The sequence below is a fragment of the Salvelinus fontinalis genome, chromosome 32 (assembly GCF_029448725.1).
Source record: "Salvelinus fontinalis isolate EN_2023a chromosome 32, ASM2944872v1, whole genome shotgun sequence".
NCBI lineage: Eukaryota > Metazoa > Chordata > Actinopteri > Salmoniformes > Salmonidae > Salvelinus > Salvelinus fontinalis.
Window position 1 is genome coordinate 17,163,641 of NC_074696.1, and position 20,240 is coordinate 17,183,880.

Below are 20,240 nucleotides of genomic sequence, written 5' to 3' on the forward strand. Positions count from 1 at the left end.
CTTCTCAATTCACATGTTAACTTCATAGCAGGCGTTTGCTCAAGCTTATTGGAAGAATGAATACATGTATGTAACAAGGTGTTTGCAGGAATGTGAATCTTTGATGTTGGGTGTTAGCCATCTCTTTGGTGATTGGCAGCCTTATAGACTATATATATATATATATATATATATATATATATATATATATATATATATATAGAGAGAGAGAGAGAGAGAGAGAGAGAGAGAGAGAGAGAGAGAGAGAGAGAGAGAGAGTAGCAGTCAACAACAAAAACGTACTCATTCAAGGGTTTTTCTTAATTTGTACTATTTTCTACATTGTAGAATAACAGTGAAGACATCAAAACTATGAAATAACACATATGGAATCATGTAGTAACCAAAAAAGTGGTAAACAAATCAAAATCTATTTTATATTAGAGATTCTTCAAAGTAGCCACCCTTAGCCTTGATGACAGCTTTGCACACTTTTGACATTCTCTCAACCAGCTTCATGAGGAATGCTTTTCAAACAGTCTTGAAGGAGTTCCCACATATGATGAGCACATGTTGGCTGCTTTTCCTTCACTCTGCGGCCCAACTCATCCCAAACCATCTCAATTGGGTTGAGGTCGGTGATTGTGGAGGCCAGGTCATCTGATGCAGCATTCCATCACTCTCCTTGGTCAAATAGCCCCAAAGCCTGGAGGTGTGTTTTGTGTCATTGTCCTGTTGGAAAACAAATGATAGTCCCACTAAGCACAAACCAGATGGGATGGCGTATCGCTGCAGAATGCTGTGATAGCCATGCTGGTTAAGTGTGCCTTGAATTCTAAATAAATTGCAGACAGTGTCACCAGCAAAGCACCCCTACACCATCACACCTCCTCCTCCATGCTTCACGGTGGGAACCACACATGTGGAGATCATCCGCTCACCTACTCTGTGTCTCACAAAGACAAAGCGGTTGGAGCCAAAAATCTCAAATTTGGACTCATCAGACAAAAGGACACATTTCCACCGGTCTATTGTCCATTACCCATGTTTCTTGACCCAAGCAAGTCTCTTCTTATTATTGGTGTCCTTTAGTAGTAGTTTCTTTGCAGCAATTCGACCATGAAGGACTGATTCACGCAGTCTCCTCTGAAAGTTGATGTTGAGATGTGTCTGTTACTTGAACTCTGTGAAGCATTTATTTGGGCTGGGATTTCTGAGGCTGGTAACTCTAATGAACTTATCCCCTGCAGCAGAGGTAACTCTGGGTCTTCCTTTCTGTAGCGGTCCTCATGAGAGGCAGTTTCATCATAGAGCGTGATGGTTTTTGCAACTGCACTTGAAGAAACTTTCAAAGTTCTTGAAATTTGCCAGATAGACTGACCTTAATTTCTTAAAGTAAGGATAAACTGTAGTTTCTCTTTGCTTATTATTATTTATTTTTTAAGCATTATTTAACAAGGAAAGTTAGTTAAGAACAAATTCTTATTTACAATGAAGGCCTACCCTGGCCAAACCCTAACCCGGATGACGCTGGGCCAATTGTGCGCCACCCTATGGGACTCCCAATCACGGACGGTTTTGATACAGCCTGGAATAAAACCAAGGTCTGTAGTGACGCTTTGGGCACTGAGATACAGTGTCTTAGACCACTGCGCCACCCGGGAGCAGCTCTCTAAGGAGATGTTCTTGCCATAATATGGACTTTGTCTTTTACCAAATAGGGTTATCTTCTGTATACCACCCTTACCTTGTCACAACACAACTGATTGGCTCAAACACATTAAGAAGGAAAGAAATTCCACAAATGAACTTTCAACAAGGGACACCTGTTAATTGAGATGCATTCCAGGTGACTACCTCATGAAGCTGTCATCAAGACACTTTTTTGGTTACTACATGATTCCATATGTGTTATTTCATAGTTTGATGTCTTCACTATTATTCTACAATGTTGGAAATAGTACAAATAATGAAAAACCATGAGTAGGTGTGTGAGTAGGTGTGTCCAAACTTTTGACTAGTACAGTATATATTTTTTTTACTTTTACCCCTTTTTTGTGATATCCAATTATTAGTTACAGTCTTGTCCCATCTATGCAACTCCCCTACGGACTCGGGAGAGGCAAAGATCGAGAGGCATGCGTCCTGCGAAACACGAACCTGCCAAGCCGCACTGCTTCTTGACACACTGCTCGCTTAACCCGGAAGCCAGCCGCACCAATATGAGGAAAAACTGTCCAGCTGGTGACCGAAGTCAGCGGATGGCCAAACCCTCCCCTAACCTGGACGACGCTGGGCCAATTGTGTGCCGCCTCATGGGTCTCCCGGTGACCGCAGGCTGTGACACAGCCTGGGATCAAACCTGGGTCTGTAGTGACGCCTCAAGCACCGCAATGCAGTGCCTTAGACCGCTGTGCCACTCCGGAGGCCCTGTTTTTATTGTTTGTCAGACATATCTTCTGAGGAAAACAATCCGACTCAAAAATCATTTTTTTTTTGTGTAAGCGTATCCACACTGTCCTAGCATGTCTAGGCAATGTGTGATTGTCTTGCTTACAGCTGCCTCTGAAGTTATTATACTCTGCAGAAACACTGACTGCTATTTCACTCTCTGTATCTTTCCTCTTGGCTGTGTGGCTCTTGGGAACAGAACTGCTGAGCTGAATGTAAAGATCATGAATTGAGGGTGATTTTGTGCACAGTGAAACGTGGAATAAGCTGCATACTCAGTCATTTCCCTGGGATATGCAGATTAAAGGATGATTTGCAGTGGGATTTTGAAGTATTTTCTCAGGCATATTGGGTTCATGGGCGGCATATGATGATTCCAATAATCCACCAACAAAGTTTGAGTGGTAGTTTTCCCTAAAAATAAGTAATGGTGTCATAATGTATATTTTCTGAAATAGAGTTATAGAATTTAAGTTCAAGAAATGTACAACAGATTTCATATAGCATTTCCTGTAACACCAATGTCTTTTGCGTTCCAGAGGCATTCGGGTTTTCAGCTAATGACACCGGACGGGCCATGCGATAACTATAAATGATAAAAACATAGTTGTTTTTCTGCTTCCAGAGAGTGGATACTTTCACCTTCAGAAAGGGCATGGTGGAAAGATTCCCTTACCTCTACCATTAAACCCCTTTGACCTTGCATTTGAGACCACAGGTGCAAGCTGATGCTCCTTCTGGACATCAGTGATTGTGACTGCCAGTGCCATATGCTCAATATGCCTATGCCACTGCTGGCCAGCCTGCCAGAGAGAGGCCCTCAGGGGCTAGGATCATTTAATTGCCTGTAAACAAAAACAGGCTGCAGAAAGTGACACAGAGGCGGCTGCCAGTAATCTTGCTGCCATGTTTTGTTATAGTATTTCCCCTGTCGTGACATAATTATGGACATTTAAATCCCACACACGCTCATTAATACTCTCCGAGCCTCTCTCTCTTTATCCTGCACCTTAAACTACAGATCGTCTGTCTGCTCTGCAAGCTGATGCATGCAGGTGGGGATAACATTACACACACACTTCAGGGGTTGCGTCTTCCTTGTGAATGCAAGGGAGTTGACCTCCGCTAAACATAGTGATTAGCTGGACCTGCTCACCAATCTGTCCGGTGCTGGGAGAGATAATGAGTTGATCATTTCTGATGCAGAATGTGTTTGTGACTTACATCAGAGAGCAAGCACAACAAAGCCTTCAGAATGGCGGGTGCCGTAGTTCGTGGCTGTGGGAAATAGCATGGGAGAGTTACTACTTACTGCTAGTACTGGACTAGAGTTGTGAATAGGCCATACCACACATGGCGAAATTGCCACGGAACAGGTTGATTTGTCCCACCCAATCATTCGCTTTAAAGATGCACTATGCAGAAATCGCTCAGCCTTTTCCTGGTTGCTAAAATTCTAATAGTTCGCCTAATTTCAGTTTATGTGAAAAAATAAGCAAGTATAGTGTAGATAATCATTGTACCATATAAACAGCTGTGAAATATATTATCTGTAACCAAAGATATTTCATTTTCAGCTGTTTGAAGCTGGTGTACGAAACTGAAAGATGCAACAATGAAACTTAAGAATGGGAAGCATAGAAATAGTGCATATAGAACAGATTTACACTAGCTTTTAACGAGAATGACAGATCTATAAACACATATTTCTATGTGAATTTTGTCGCGTCGCCCAAAAAGTTACATATTGCAGCTGTAAAAAAACACACAACATAAATGTGCTTATGAACACGTCATTTTCAATGGCAAAATGTGTAAAATTGCAAGACATTAGCTTCAACGGTCAACTTTGGGCACTAAAAACTGTCGTCCTCTTTCTCAATTTTCAAACAGAAATGGGGTTGTGCCCTTTGGTGGTTCATCGATGTGACATTCTGGTCATGCGCGCCGTGACTGAAGTAGTTAGTTTGTTAGCTAAGATAGCTACTTATAGCTAGCCAGTACCTCCTCCAGTATGTGTTGTAATTTCACAGGACTTGTTTTTGGACGGAAGCTGTAGAGATCGGTAAGAAATGGCACTTCTGTAGCCAATTATCTTATTCGTAATTTTTTAAAATGTATTATGACCTAGTAGGACGTGCATTGATCAGTTCTACAGTTTAAAGCTGTAATTTTCGCGTTTTTGCCCAAAGTCAACCTTTAAAGTAACTGTCCGGTGTTTCCAGATTTCTACATAAAAATGGTAATTAAGTATGTTAAAAAGCAGCTTTTCTGTGTTGGAATAGAGTGGGCGTACCCTAACAACAGAATAGTGTGGGCATTAAACGTATTAATGTGACTAGACCGCTGAATGGCCATCTCATCCTGCTCAGAAGGATTGAATCATATCAAGCATTTTTAAACAGTCTTTTTGAGGTGGGATTGAAGTGTTTAAAAAAAAAATACAACTTCTGCTTTGGCCACAAATGCAAGTATGGAATGAGTCAACAACATTAGTTAGGTATGAGTTAACAGAAGATGATATTCTCAATGTGAGATTTTCACTGGACAGTTAGTTAAACTGCAACATTTTCTCTCAGCCTCATGGCAAAATATATAGAGCAGCAGGAAATTACCTTTAAAACTGCAAAATGTCCTCTCATCCTCATGGCAAAATGTATAGAATGGCATGAGATGAGCTATAAAACAGCACATGTTTATCTCTGCCCCATTGCAAAATGTGTAGAATTGCAGGAAATTAGCTTTAAAACTGCAACATTTTCTCTGAAATGCACAGGTGCGTCAATGTAAGCTACATAACAACAAAAAATCTGTCAGTTTAAGATAGAGATATCTGTTATGCATTGGATATGTCTCAATCCGCCGCATACGGCACTGTCGCACTTCCACATCTGCGGTGAAAGGTGGCAGAGCTAGAGCCATGTTTGTCAGACAATGAAACATCCCGAAAATCGGTCTTCTTATGAAAACATCTGTAGTGTCAGAACGGTTTGACCTACAAACTATTATGACCACTCCATGGAAAGGGGAGACTCTCACGATAACGTTTTGCTCGACGACCCCCACAAGTGTCACAGGACTCGGCTGAAGGTAACCGGTACAGGCTAAAAAAAAAGAATGGAAGTATGAAGGTAGTTTCGTGCCTACACCCAAAAATGTGCGTAAAATAAATCTCCTAGATTTAGGAAAGACACTTCAAAACCTTGTTTCTTATGATACATTTTTTCACTTTCCTTTTTGTTATTTACAAATGTGTTATTCAATGCATTTCTATTAGCTTTTGTAGTAAAGGCCAAAATAAATATTTTATCAAATAATTTCTTTACATATTTTTGGGATATCTAAAGGGGTCCTAAAATTCCAAATCGAATAGCTAAATGATCCATAGTATGACCATCTTAAAACAATTCCATATGTCAGCTTAGCACCACCCCCAATATATTTGAATAGGGATTTACCATCACGAAATGGACAGACTGACTGAAATGAACACCTAAGAGTGAGGGAGAGGAAACACGATGTCTGTTTAACTCATACTATATATTCCTGTGGATCTGTTGGGGAGGTATGTGAATTGGAGTGTGTCCAGGGTTTTAGGCCGTAGTCAGAGATGTGAGTGTTATGAGGCGGTAGTCATTTAGGCCGGTTACCTTGGCAATCTTGGGCACAGGGACTATGGTGGTCGGCTTGAAACATGTAGGCATTATAGACTGCGTCAGGGAGTCAGCACATGCTCTGAGTACACTTCCTGGTAATCTGTCTGTCCCTGTGGCCTTGTGAATGTTTGCAAACTGATATGTGACAAGTATTAATGCCAAAATAACATGCAAAACAGGATTTTCTTTGCTCAACAGGGAGGCCCAAAACAAGCCCTGAATGATGGGTAGCCTCTTAGTATGTTGAAGATTTAGCTTTACATGTCCCATTAGAAGTACTTCAAAGAGGTTTGCTTCGCAAGTCCCATTAATAAGAAGAACTGTATGTCGAAGATTGAAACTGGGGCTTTTTCTGCGCAAGGCCCACAATGAGTCTATTGCACCACCTAGTGGATTCTACCCAATAACGCAATTAGAAGAGTTTAGAGATTGTTCGAGATTATGTAGGCTACGATGAAGCGTGTGTAATGTTTTATTGTAAAGGTAACAATGCCACCAATAAAATTCAAGCAACTGTCCCCTTAAATTGCAGTCTTGTGAAACAAAAATATACCGTTTTCCAGAGTGTGTTCAACTTCATTTGACCCATTAAGCTCTGTGAGCAGAATGTTTGTAGAATTAATTGCCATGTATACCCGTATTTACGGTAACTCTGCTGCGGGGTAGAATTCAGAATGGCAGCGCACATAATAGAAACATGCAATGTCGCATGTTGTGCTAATCGAACCCAAAATGTTCTTTCATGGGGTCGTGGTGTGGTCATTACATGTATAACATGTAATTACGCCGCTCTCTATGACCCAAAGGTAATATATATATTTCACAATTTAAATGTACTCGTGTCACTACATCATCAGTCTTGTCAATGTTGACAGCTGCTTGGAGTCCTTGGGTATAAGGCATATTTGCTGTGACAGTCATCTTTACACGAGAAAGGTGTTGTTGCTGTCCTGAATGGACATCTGGGAGGGTGAACACAGTCCAATGGGTCCACAGAGAGGACTGTGGTGAATAGCTACCTGCATGCTTCATCCAATGCTTTGATATGCTGATAATATATATTGATATGTTTCATCCAATGCTTTGGTAGACTGTTTCTGCCAGTTGCAGTTGGCTGTCTTCCTCCCTGATGATGGTACAGAAACTCACCTGGTGTCAGGAGGGTCTGACAGTCTACTGATTGTGTGGGAGGCCCTAGATGGGAAGGTGTGTTAACACTACTAGAAGCAGGAATTGGGCTCATCCGATTGGCACTTCATCAATCTACACACAATACCCCATAATGACAAAGCAAAAACAGGTTTATTTTTTTGAGCAACTTTAGAAAAATAAAAACTGATATCACATTTACATAAGTATTCAGACCCTTTACTCAGTACTTTGTTAAAGCACCTTTGGCAGCGATTATAACCTTGAGTCTTCTTGGGTATGACGCTACAAGCTTTGCACACATGTATTTGGGAAGTTTCTCCCATTCTTCTCTGCAGATCTCTGTTCGATCGGGTTCAAGTCTGGGCTCTAGCTGGGCCACTCAAGGATGTTCAGAAACTTGTCCCGAAGCCACTCCTGCGTTGTCTTGGCTGTGTGCTTACGGTTGTTGTCCTGTTGGAAGGTGAACCTTCTCCCCAGTCTGAGGTCATGAGTGCTCTGGAGCAGGTTTTCGTCAAGGATCGCTCTGTACTTGGCTCCGTTCATCTTTCCTTCGATCCTTAATTAATCACCCAGTCCATACCGCTGAAAAACATCCCCACAGCATGATGCTGCCACCACCATGCTTCACTGTAGGCATGGTGCCAGGTTTCCTCCAGATGTGACGCTTGGCATTCAGGCCAAAGAGTTCGGTCTTGGTTTCATCAGACCAGAGAGTCCTTTTGGCAAACTCCAAGCGGGCTGTCATGTGCCTTTTTACTGAGTAGTGGCTTCCGTCTGGTCACTCTACCATAAAGGCCTGATTGGTGGAGTGCTGCAGAGATGATTGTCCTTCTGAAAGGTTCTCCCATCTCCACAGAGAAACTCTGGAGCTTGGGCAGAGTGACCATCGGGTGCTTGATAACCTCCCTGACCAAGGCCTTTCTCCCCCGATTGCTTAGTTTGCCGGGCATCCAGCTCTAGGAAGAGTCTAGGTGGTTCCAAACTTCTTCCATTTAAGATTGATGGAGGCCCCTGTGTTCCATGACCTTCAATTCTGCAGAAATGTTTTGGTACCCTTCCCTAGATCTGTGCCTCAACACAATCCTGTCTCAGCGCTCTACAGACAATTCCATCCACCTCATGGCTTAGTTTTTGCTCTGACATGCACTGTCAACTGTGGGTCCTTATATAGACAGTGGTGTGCCTTTGCAAATCATGTCCAATCAGTTGATTTACCACAGGTGGACTCTAATTAAGTTGTAGAAACATCCAAAGGATGATCAATGGAAACAGGATGCACCTGAGCTACAATTTCAAGTCTCATAGCAAAGGGTCTGAATACTTATGTAGATAAGGTATTTCTGTTTTTGTATTTGTAATAAATTAGCAAACATTTATAAAAAATCTAATTTTGCTTTGTCATTATGGGGTATTGCGTGTAGATTAATGAGGACATTTAATCAATTTTTGAATAAGACTGTAACATAACAAAATGTGAAAATATCAAGGGGTCTGAATACTTTCCGAGATGCATATTTGTTGTTTGCGCTCTCTGCCCCAGTTTAACCAGTGTGTAAAGTGTGTTGGACACACTGGGCCAGTGTGTGCTGTGGATGCCATCCACCTGGACAACAATAGCACCTGGCTGCTCATCGCCTCCACAGCTTGTCTCCACTGTCAAACTTTGGCTCTACACTGGGAGTAAAGGTAAGAGATGCTTATTTGTCCCAGCAATAGACTAGTGTCCTGTCCAGGCGGTGTACTTGTCTTCTACAGTACATCAAGCTGCCCCACACTATAGAAACAGGAGGCTCCTGCCCCATGGGGCGTTCTGGCTCAGACAAGGAACTCTTTAGGACAGATAAGGCAATCAGATCATTGATCCCCTATTCCTCTATATAGTGCACTACTTTTGATCAGGGCCCATAGGCAATGTTCCCTCTACATTTTTGGGGCACTGAGCAAATTTAGGTCTTGTGAGCGGAAACGTTTTGAGAATTTTGTTCAACTTCTGGCGTGTTTACAGTGAACACTCAGGCTGTTTCCTTACAGTTTTAGACAGAAGCCAATTGGCTATTGTGGCTATTCAAGCATAATGTAGGCTTACCAACAAATCCAATGGAGCAAATCCCATAATTTTCCCACATGGAAATAGCTTTTGATTTCTGTGATATAGCCTACAGTAGCCTATATGTGGTGTTCAATGCAGGCTACATTGCATGAGACTTTTAAAAACATTTTTACATTAAGGGCTTGACATGAATTAATGATTTTTTACTTGGTCTGCAAAATCATGGACTGTAAATTGCATTGTGTTGTATGATGCAAGAAACCACTTTACAAAATGAAATTAATTATTACCATACAGAGAATTATACAATGTAGACTACCCCTTTGCCTGTTGGCTTATTTGCATATTCAACACCGCACTTTTAATTAGGACTTAAGATTTTTACCCAAATGGCATTTCAAAGACAGATTGAAATGTAGCCTACATGTTTTTTGCTCTTGTAGGAAGCAGTAACTCCGCATTGCTGAACTATTCTTATCTGTAACTGAGCTAATTACTCGCTAACTAGCAAATAATATCACTCGCAGCTCTGTGCACATACACTCGCGGGTGATTGAAAGACGGCTCATGGGCTACCCCGCCAATAGAATTCTACTCCGTTGTGCTCTGGCTCTGCCTACAACAAAATCACAGACTCAATCTTGCAAAGTTAGATTTGTTTTGTTTTGTTTGATATATATAATGTTATAATGTATATAATATATAATAATAATGATATAATGTTGATTCGATCACAGAAAAAATGTTGATCTATACAGTGCAAACTAATGGGGCGAACTAGGTGAAGTTCAATCTCGTGCATCTTTGTGCTGCCTGGCATTTCTTCTGCGTCGCAGTCCTGGAGGAGGTGCGAGGTCGTGCACGTGTGCAGTTCAGCGGGAACATTGCCCATAGGCCACCCAGCTATGTTGATTTGTATTTTGTAACTTCAGTAGTACTCTCAAGTACTCTTATCTCAATATGATAAGGCTACACAAACCACAATGTTCACCTGAAGTGGGTTATTTCTACCTAAGTAGGGTGAGTTGCCTCTAAATGCTGATCTTGGGTCAGTTTAGCATTTTCCTCACTAATGGTTGAGGGGGAGCTGATCCTAGATCTTGACCTAAGGGAAACTTCACCCCAGATCTATAAAACCCTGCGTTAAAAAAGGACTATAAGTGTTCCTTGATTCCTGCTCTGAGATGCAGGCAGTGTGTTTGTTTACAAGGGAAACTTCACCCTGTAGCAAATGGGGCATTTTTGAGTTCATCTGTGCTGAATTCTCCACCTACCCTGACATCTGCTGGCATGCTGTGGTAGTAGAAACACAGAGGGAACAGTCTGATCATTTGAGTCACAGAATGTAATGAGTCATCACTTCAGGATTGTCTGAAATCATTGTAATGGCCTATTGTTACCGCTGTGGTTTCCACTGTGTCGTGAAACCAGGATTGGATTAAGGTATTTGTATTTAGTATTTTATTAGGGATCCCCATTAGCTGTTGCCAAGGCAGCAGCTATTCTTCCTGGGGTCCAAACACATTAAGACACTTATATTACAGATAAAAGAAAAATATAAAACATCAAATCAAATGTATTTATATAGCCCTTTTTGCATCAGCTGTTATCTCAAAGTGCTGTACAGAAACCCAGCCTAAAACCCCAACACTGCAAGAAAACACTGAAGTTTCAAAAACTGTTTGAATAATGTCTGTGAGTATAACAGAACTCATTTGGCAGGCAAAAACCTGAGAAACAAATCCAACCAGGAAGTGAATAATCTGAGGTTGGTCGTTATTCAACTCATTCCCTATTGAAGATACAGTGGGATATTGGTCATGTTGCACTTCTTAAGGCTTCCACTAGATGTCAACAGTCTTTAGAACCTTGTTTCATGCTTCTACTGTGAAGTGGGGCCGAATGAGAGGGGATTGAGTAAGGTCTGCCATGAGCTGAACATGTGCTGACCATGCGCGCTCACGTGAGAGCGAGCTCTGTTCCATCGCATTTCTGAAGACAAAGGAGTTCTCCGGTTGGAACATTATTGAAGATTTATGTTAAAAACATCCTAAAGATTGATTCTATACTTAGTTTGACATGTTTCTACGGACTGTAATATTACTTTTTGTCTGAACTTTTGCCTGGACCTGCGCGTCGTGAGTTTAGATTGTGTACTGAACGCGCAAACAAAACGGAGTTATTTGGACATAAATGATGGACATTATTGAACAAAACAACATTTATTGTGGAACTGGGATTCCTGGGAGTGCATTCTGATGAAGATCATCCAAGGTAAGTGAATGTTTATAATGTTATTTCTGACTTCTGTTGACTGCACAATATGGCGGATATCTTTTTGTCTTGTTTGGGCTCTGAGCGCCGTACTCAGATTATTGTAACGTTTGCTTTTTCCGTAAAGCTTTTTTGAAATCTGACACAGCGGTTGCATTAAGGAGAAGTGTATCTAAAGTTCCATGTATAACACTTGTATTTTCATCAACATTTATAATGACTATTTCTGTAAATTGATGTGGCTCTCTGCAAAATCACAGGATGTTTTTGGGACTACTGAACATAACGCGCCAATGTACACTGAGATTTTTTTATATAAATATGAACTTTATCGAACAAAACATACATGTATTGTGTAACATGAAGTCCTATGAGTGTCATCTGATGAAGATCATCAAAGGTTAGTGATTAATTCTATCTCTTTCTGATTTTTGTGACTCCTCTCTTTGGCTGGAAAAATGGCTGTGTTTTTCTGTGACTTGGCTCTGACCTAACATTATCGTTTGTGGTGCTTTCGCCGAAAAGCATATTTGAAATCGGACACTGTGGTGGGATTAACAAGAAATGTATCTTTAAAATGGTGTGAAATACTTGTATGCTTGAGGAATTTTAATTATGAGATTTCTGTTGTTTGAATTTGGCGCCATGCACTTTCACTGGCTGTTGTCATATCAATCCCGTTAACGGGATCTCAGCCATAAAAAGTTTTAATGCAGCTGGTGGCCACACCAGATACTGACTGTTACTTTTGATTTTGACCCCTTTGTTCAGGGACACATTATTCCATTTTTGTTAGTCACATGTCTGTGGAACTTCTTCAGTTTATGTTTCAGTTGTTTAATCTTGTTAATCATGTTAAGTTTGCTGAAAATAAACGCAGTTGACAGTGAGAGGACGTTTCTTTTTTTGCTGAGTTTATATCATTCATGTTAGCTCTCCGTGTACATTTAAGGGCCAGGCACGCTGCCCTGTTCTGAGCCAATTACAATTTTCCTAACTCCCTCTTTGTGGCACCTGATCACACGACTGAAGTAGCCCAGGTGCGACAATAGCGCCTGTAGGACCTGCCTTGTGGGCAGTATTGTCAAGAAGACAGAGTAGCACTTTACTATGGACATACTTCTACCAATCTTAGTCTCCTTTAATCTCCTCAACTTGCTCAATTTCCACATTTATTCATTACAAGATTTAGTTGAGGTTTAGGGTTTAGTGAATGATTTGTCCAAATAAAATGCTTTTAGTTTTTTAAATATTTAGGACTAACTTATTCTTTGCCACCCATTCTGAAACTAACTGCAGTTATTTGTTAAGTGTTGCAGTCGCTGTAGTAGCTGTAGTAATTGACGTGTATAGTGTTGAGTCAGCCGCATACATAGAGACAGAAGATTTAAAGATTTAAAGATTGAAAAAAGTAAGGGGCCTAAACCGCTGCCCTGGGGAATTCCTGGATAATGTTCGAGAGGCTTCCACTAAAGAACATCCTCTGTGTTCTGTTAGACAGGTAACTCTTTATCCACACTATAGCAAGGGGTGGAAAGCCATAATACATACATTTTTCCAGCAGCAGACTATGCTCGATAATGTCAAAAGCCACACTGAAGTCTAACAAAACAGCCCTCACAATCTTTTTGTCATCAATTTCTTCCAGCCAATCATCAGGCATTTGTGTAAGTGCTGTGATTGTTGAATGTCCTTCCCTATAAGCATGCTGAAAATCTGTTTTCAATTTGTTTACAGTAAAATAGCATTGTATCTTGTCAATGTTTACTAAGGGTTGGTAACAGTCTCTTTGGTCGGCTATTTGAGCCAGTAAAGGGGGCTTTACTATTCTTGGTTAGAGGCATTACTTTTGCTTCTTTCCAGGCCTGAGGGCACACACTTTCTAGTAGGCTTAGATTGAAGATATGGCAAATAGCTTTTTACTATGATTATTTATTTCATTTATCTTTGTTTCATTGTGTAGTTTCTTATTTTTATTCAGTTTAGTCAAATGATTTCTCAATTTGCAGTATGTTTGCCAGTCTGTTGTGCAGCCAGACTTATTTGTCATTCCTTTTTCCACATCCCTCTCAACCATACAATTTTTCCATTCCTCATCAATCCACGGGGATGTATTATTATTAGCATTATTATTATTTATTTTTTCTACTATTTTCGTGATATAATTGGTAGTTACAGTCTTGTCCCATCACTGCAACTCCCGTACGGACTTGGGAGAGGCGAAGGTCTAGAGCCATGCGTCCTCCGAAACACAACCCCGTCCAGCAGCACTGCTTCTTGACACACTGCTCGCTTAACCCGGGAAGTCAGCCGCACCAATGTGTCAGAGGAAACACTGTACAACTGGCGACCGTGTCAGCATGCATGCGCCCGGCCCACCACAAGGAGTCTTTAGAGCGCGATGGGACAAGTATAGTCCAACCGGCCAAACCCTCCCCTAACCCAGACGATGCTGGGCCAATTGTGCGCCACCTCATGTGTCTACCGGTCTTGGGCCAGCTGTGACACAGCCCGGGATCGAATCCCGATCTGTAGTGATGCCTCTAGCACTAACTGGGATAAGCAATTTCATAAATGTGTCAAGTGCAGTGTCTGGTTGCTCCTCATTACACACCACAGACCAACAAATATTCTCTACATCAACAACAGGAATCCCTACAAAACGTATTGTTGGACCTCTTATACACTAGATGGAATTTTGGTTCTCCTAGATATAGATACTGTATTATGATCACTACATCCGATGGAATTTCTGCAGCATTAGTAAAGATGCGATCAATACATGTTGATGATTTAATTCCTGTTTGTAACTACCCTGGTAGGTTGACTGATAACCTGAACCAGGTTGCAGCCATTAGTTAGTTTTTATCAAGGCTATTATGTTGGGTCGTATTCATTAGTGCACACTGTAGCAAAGCAATGGAAATAAGCATTTCTTAATGGATGGATGATAGTAGTCCCATACTGTTCCATTGTGGTTTTCTTCTGTTTTGTGCCTAGTAACCTCTCGTGGTCAGATGCATGTAACATAGGATGGTATCGTAGCGGCTGTCAACAGACTGTGGTATACGACGACTAACGAGAAGCTTAGCACACAGCCATGCAATCTCCATAGACAAACATTGGTAGTAGAATGGCCTTACTGAAGAGCTCAGTGACTTTCGTCGTGGCACCATCATAGGATGCCACCTTTCCAACTAGTCAGTTCCTCACATTTCTGCACTGCTAGAACTGTCCCCGGTCAACTGTAAGTGCTGTAATTGTTACTGCATCACATCCGACCGTGATTGGGAGTCCCATAGGGCGGCGCACAATTGGCCCAGCGTCGTTCGGGTTTGGCCGGGGTAGGCCGTCAATGTAAATAAGAATTTCTTCTGAACTGACTTGCCTAGTTTTCCACCATGCATGTCATTCTTACTATATCTGTTTGGTGTATATACAGTTGATGTCGGTATTTTACATACACCTTAGCCAAATACATTTAAACTCAGTTTTTCCACAGTTCCTGACATTTAATCCTAGTAAAAATGTACTGTCTTAGGATCACACCTTTAATTTAGGAATGTGAAATGTCAGAATAATAGTTGAATGATTTATTTCAGCTTTTATTTCTTTAATCACGTTCCCAGTGGGTCAGAAGTTTACGTACACTCAATTCGTATTTGGTAGCATTGCCTTTAAATTGTTTAACTTAGGTCAAACGTTTTGGGTAACCTTCCACAAGTTTCCCACAATAAGTTGGGTGAATTTTGGCCCATTCTTCCTAACAGAGCTGGTGTAACTGAGTCAGGTTTTAGGCCTCCTTGCTCGCACACACGTTTTCAGTTCTGCCCACAAATGTTCTATAGGATTCGAGGTCATGGCTTTGTGATGGCCACTCCAATACCTTGACTTTGTTGTTCTTAAGCCATTTTGCCACAACTTTGGAAGTATGCTTGGGGTCATTGCCCATTTGGAAGACCCATTTGCAACCAAGCTTTAACTTCCTGACTGATGTCTTGAGATGCTGCTTCAATATATCCACATAATTTTCCCGCCTCATGATGCCATCTGTTTTGTGAAGTGCACCAGTCCCTCCTGCAGCAATGCACCCCCCACAACATGATGCTGCCACCCCCGTGCTTCACGGTTGGGATGATGTTCTTCGGCTTGCAAGCCTCCACCTTTTTCCTCCAAACATAACAAAGTTCATTATGGCCATACAGTTCTATTTTTGTTTCATCAGACCAGAGGACATTTCTCCAAAAAGTACGATCTTTGTCCCCATGTGCAGTTACAAACCGTAGTCTGGCTTTTTATGACGGTTTTGGAGCAGTGGCTTCTTCCTTGCTGAGAGGCCTTTCAGGTTATGTCGATATAGGACTCGTTTTACTGTGGATATAGATACTTTTGTACCTGTTTCCTCTAGCATCTTCACAAAGTCCTTTGCTGTTGTTTCTGGGATTGATTTGCACATTTCGCACCAAAGTACGTTCATCTCTAGGAGACAGAACACGTCTCCTTCCTAAACGGTATGACGGCTGGGTGGTCTCATGGTGTTTATACTTGCGTACTATTGTTTGTACAGATGAATGTGGTACCTTCAGGCATTTGGAAATTGCTCCCAAGGATGAACCAAATTGTGGAGGTCTACAATTGTTTTTCTGAGGTCTTGGCTAATTTCTTTTGATTTTCCCATGATGTCAAGCAAAGATGCACTGAATTTGAAGTTAGGCCTTGAAATACATCCACAGGTACACCTCCAATTGACTCAAATGATGTTAATTAGCCTATCAGAAGCTTCTAAAGCCATGACATAATTTTCTGGAACTTTCTAAGCTGTTTAAAGGCACAGTCAACTTAGTGTATGTGTAACGAGTATTACCGAAGGTGGCCTTCCTTCCTGTTCGAGTGGCGCTCGGCGGTCGTCGTCGCCGGTCTACTAGCTGCCACCGATCCTTTTTTCCTTTTCGTTTGGTTTTGTCTAATTGATTTCACCTGTTTATTGTTTGGTTGTTAGGGTGGTGTTATTTAAGTTCGTTTAGCCCGTTTATGTTTGTGCGGGCTTGTTTCTCTGTTTGTATGTTGAGGTTGCTATTTTTCATTGGGGTTTTTCCACAGACTGGATTTATGTTTCCAGTTTTGGACTTTATTCAAGTTGGAGTTGTACGCCAATGTTTTTGACGTTACCAGTTGTATTTCTGATTGGACATTAAAAAGTGGTTTTCCCCGTTACCTTTGCTCTCTGCGCCTGACTCCTTACCTTTGTCCTCATCGATTGTAACAGAAGCCCGCAACACCAATGGAGCCAGCAGGAGCAGCGACCACCCCTCTCCCCACGATGGAGGAGAGAGTCCTTCATCACACGTCCATCCTTCATCGCATTGGATCAGCTATGGATCTTATGATGGAGAGGATGGATCGTTGGGAGAGGAGTGGTCTCCCTACAAACCCACCTACCCTCCCTCCAGCACCATTACCATCTCCTCCAGCGGGACCCGGTACCAGCGCGTTGCGTATTACGCCTCCAAGCCAGTACGATGGAGCGGCGGCGGGGTGCCAGGGATTCCTGCTACAATTAGACCTGTACCTGGCCACCGTCCGACCAGCTCCCTCGGATGAGGAGAGCGTGAGTGTCCTCGTCTCCTGCCTGACGGGTAGAGCCCTAGAGTGGGCCAATGCAGTCTGGAACGGGGCCGACTCAGCGAGGGGCCACTACCCGGAGTTCACCCGCCGTTTTCGGGCCGTGTTCGATCACCCTCCAGATGGCCGAGCGGTGGGTGAGAGATTGTTCTATCTACGACAGGGGACGAGGAGCGCGCAGGACTTCGCGCTGGATTTCCGGACCTTGGCTGCTGGAGCAGGATGGAACGACAGGGCCCTGATAGACCATTACAGGTGTAGCCTGAGAGAGGACGTCCGCAGAGAGCTGGCTTGTCGGGACACTACGCTAAGTTTGGATGAACTAATAGACTTGTCTATCCGGTTAGACCATCTGCTAGCTGCTCGCGGACGTTCTGAAAGGGTCCTGTCCGTTCCATCTCCTGACCCTCCTGCTCCCATCCCGATGGAGCTAGGAGGGGCAGCATCTAGGGAGATCGGAGGAGGCTCCTCCTGTACCAGTTGTGGCCGAAGAGGGCACACTTCCGGTCGGTGCTGGAGGAGTTCATCTGGGAATAGAGAGGGCAGGCAGAACACTCCTCGGTCACCTCAGGTGAGTCAGCACCACACTCTCCCAGAGCTTCCTGTTGGTCACATGTTTTTGTTAATATGTTTCCTTAAATTTTTTCCCTCTCTCCAGCATAAGGCGCTAGTCGATTCAGGCGCAGCTGGGAATTTTATAGATCGCGGACTCGCTCAGAGGTTGAGGATTCCGTTAGTTAAGGTAGACCCCCCTTTTCCTGTGCACTCTTTAGATAGTCGACCGTTAGGGTCAGGGCTGGTCAGGGAGTCCACAATTCCTTTGGAGATGATTACGCAGGGGAACCATAAGGAACGGATTAGTCTGTTTCTTATCGATTCACCTGCGTTTCCGGTGGTGCTGGGGATTCCTTGGCTGGCTATTCACAATCCGACGATTTCGTGGAAACAGGGAGCTCTACAGGGGTGGTCTGATGAGTGTTCAGGCAGGTGTGTAGGAGTTTCCATCGGTGCGACCACGGTGGAGAGTCCAGACCAGGTTTCCACCGTGCGCATTCCCGCTGAGTATGCCGATTTGGCTATCGCTTTCAGTAAAAAGAAGGCGACCCAGTTACCTCCCCATCGACAGGGGGATTGCGTGATAAACCTCCAGGTAAACGCTGCACTTCCCAGGAGTCATGTGTATCCTTTGTCCCAGGAGGAGACGTTGGCTATGGAGACATATGTTACGGAAGCTCTGGGACAGGGATTCATTCGGCCCTCCATGTCACCCGTCTCCTCGAGTTTCTTTTTTGTGAAGAAAAAGGATGGTGGGTTGCGTCCGTGTATTGATTATCGAGGTCTAAATTCCATCACGGTGGGTTTTAGTTACCCACTACCTCTCATCGCTACGGCGATGGAATCATTCCACGGAGCACGGTTCTTCACGAAACTGGATCTTAGGAGCGCATATAATCTGGTGCGTATTCGGGAGGGAGATGAGTGGAAAACCGCGTTTAGTACTACATCGGGCCATTATGAGTACCTCGTCATGCCGTACGGGTTAAAGAATGCTCCAGCTGTCTTTCAATCCTTTGTTGACGAGATTCTCAGAGACCTGCACGGACAGGGTGTGGTGGTGTATATTGACGATATTTTGATCTACTCCGCTACACGCGCCGCGCATGTGTCTCTGGTGCGCAAGGTTCTTGGGCGACTGCTGGAGCATGACTTGTACGTGAAGGCGGAGAAATGTGAGTTTTCTAAACAAGCCGTTTCCTTCCTGGGTTACCGCATTTCCAGCTCGGGGGTGGATATAGGGGGTGACCGCGTAAAAGCCGTGCGTAATTGGCCGACTCCGACCACGGTAAAAGAGGTGCAGCGGTTCTTAGGGTTTGCCAATTACTACCGGAGGTTTATCCGGGGTTTTGGTCAGGTAGCAGCCCCTATTACCTCACTCCTGAAGGGGGGGCCGGTGCGTTTGCAGTGGTCGGCAGAGGCAGACAGGGCCTTCTGTAGGTTGAAGGTGCTGTTTACCGAGGCGCCAGTGTTGGCGCATCCGGACCCTTCTTTGGCGTTTATAGTAGAGGTGGACGCATCCGAGGCTGGGGTTGGAGCGGTGCTCTCACAGCGCTCGGGTGTGCCACCAAAACTCCGCCCTTGTGCTTTTTTTTCGAAGAAACTTGGGCCAGCGGAGCGGAATTATGATGTGGGGGATAGGGAGTTGTTGGCTATGGTTAAGGCCTTGAAGGTGTGGAGACACTGGCTTGAGGGGGCTAAGCACCCTTTCCTCATCTGGACTGACCACCGTAACCTGGAGTATATCCGATCAGCTAAGAGACTGAATCCGCGTCAGGCAAGGTGGGCCATGTATTTCACCAGATTTCGTTTTACTATCTCGTATCGACCAGGTTCCCTTAATACTAAGGCCGACGCGCTGTCTCGCCTCTATGACTCAGAGGAGCGGTCCATCGATCCTACTCCCATCATTCCGGCGGCCAAGTTGGTGGCACCGATAGTATGGGAGGTGGACGCGGACATCGAGCGGGCGTTAAGGGAGGAACCTGCGCCTCCACAGTGCCCGGAGGGGCGTAGGTATGTACCGCTCGCTGTTCGTGATCAATTGATTCGATGGGCTCATGGTATACTCTCGTCGGGTCATCCGGGTATTTCGAGGACAGTGCGAGGTCTTAGGGGGAAGTACTGGTGGCCCACCTTGGAGAAGGATGTGCGATTCTATGTCTCTTCCTGTTCGGTGTGCGCTCAGAGTAAGGCTCCTAGGCACCTGCCTCGAGGGAAGTTACAACCCCTCCCCGTTCCACAACGGCCGTGGTCCCATCTTTCGGTAGATTTTCTGACTGACTTACCTCCATCTCAGGGGAACACTACGATCCTGGTCGTTGTGGATCGGTTCTCTAAGTCCTGACGTCTTATCCCGTTGCCCGGTCTCCCTACGGCCCTGCAGACTGCGGAGGCATTATTTACCCATGTCTTCCGGCATTACGGGGTGCCCGAGGATATTGTTTCTGATCGGGGTCCCCAGTTCACTTCCAGAGTATGGAAGGCGTTTATGGAGCATT

The 20,240-nt window shown here is 43.7% G+C and overlaps 1 pseudogene; it reads left to right on the forward strand.

Moving 5' to 3' along the window:
* Positions 1–5,448: 5,448 nt before the first annotated feature.
* Positions 5,449–20,240, forward strand: part of LOC129830523 (elongator complex protein 2-like) — a 48,179-nt pseudogene continuing 33,387 nt past the window's right edge.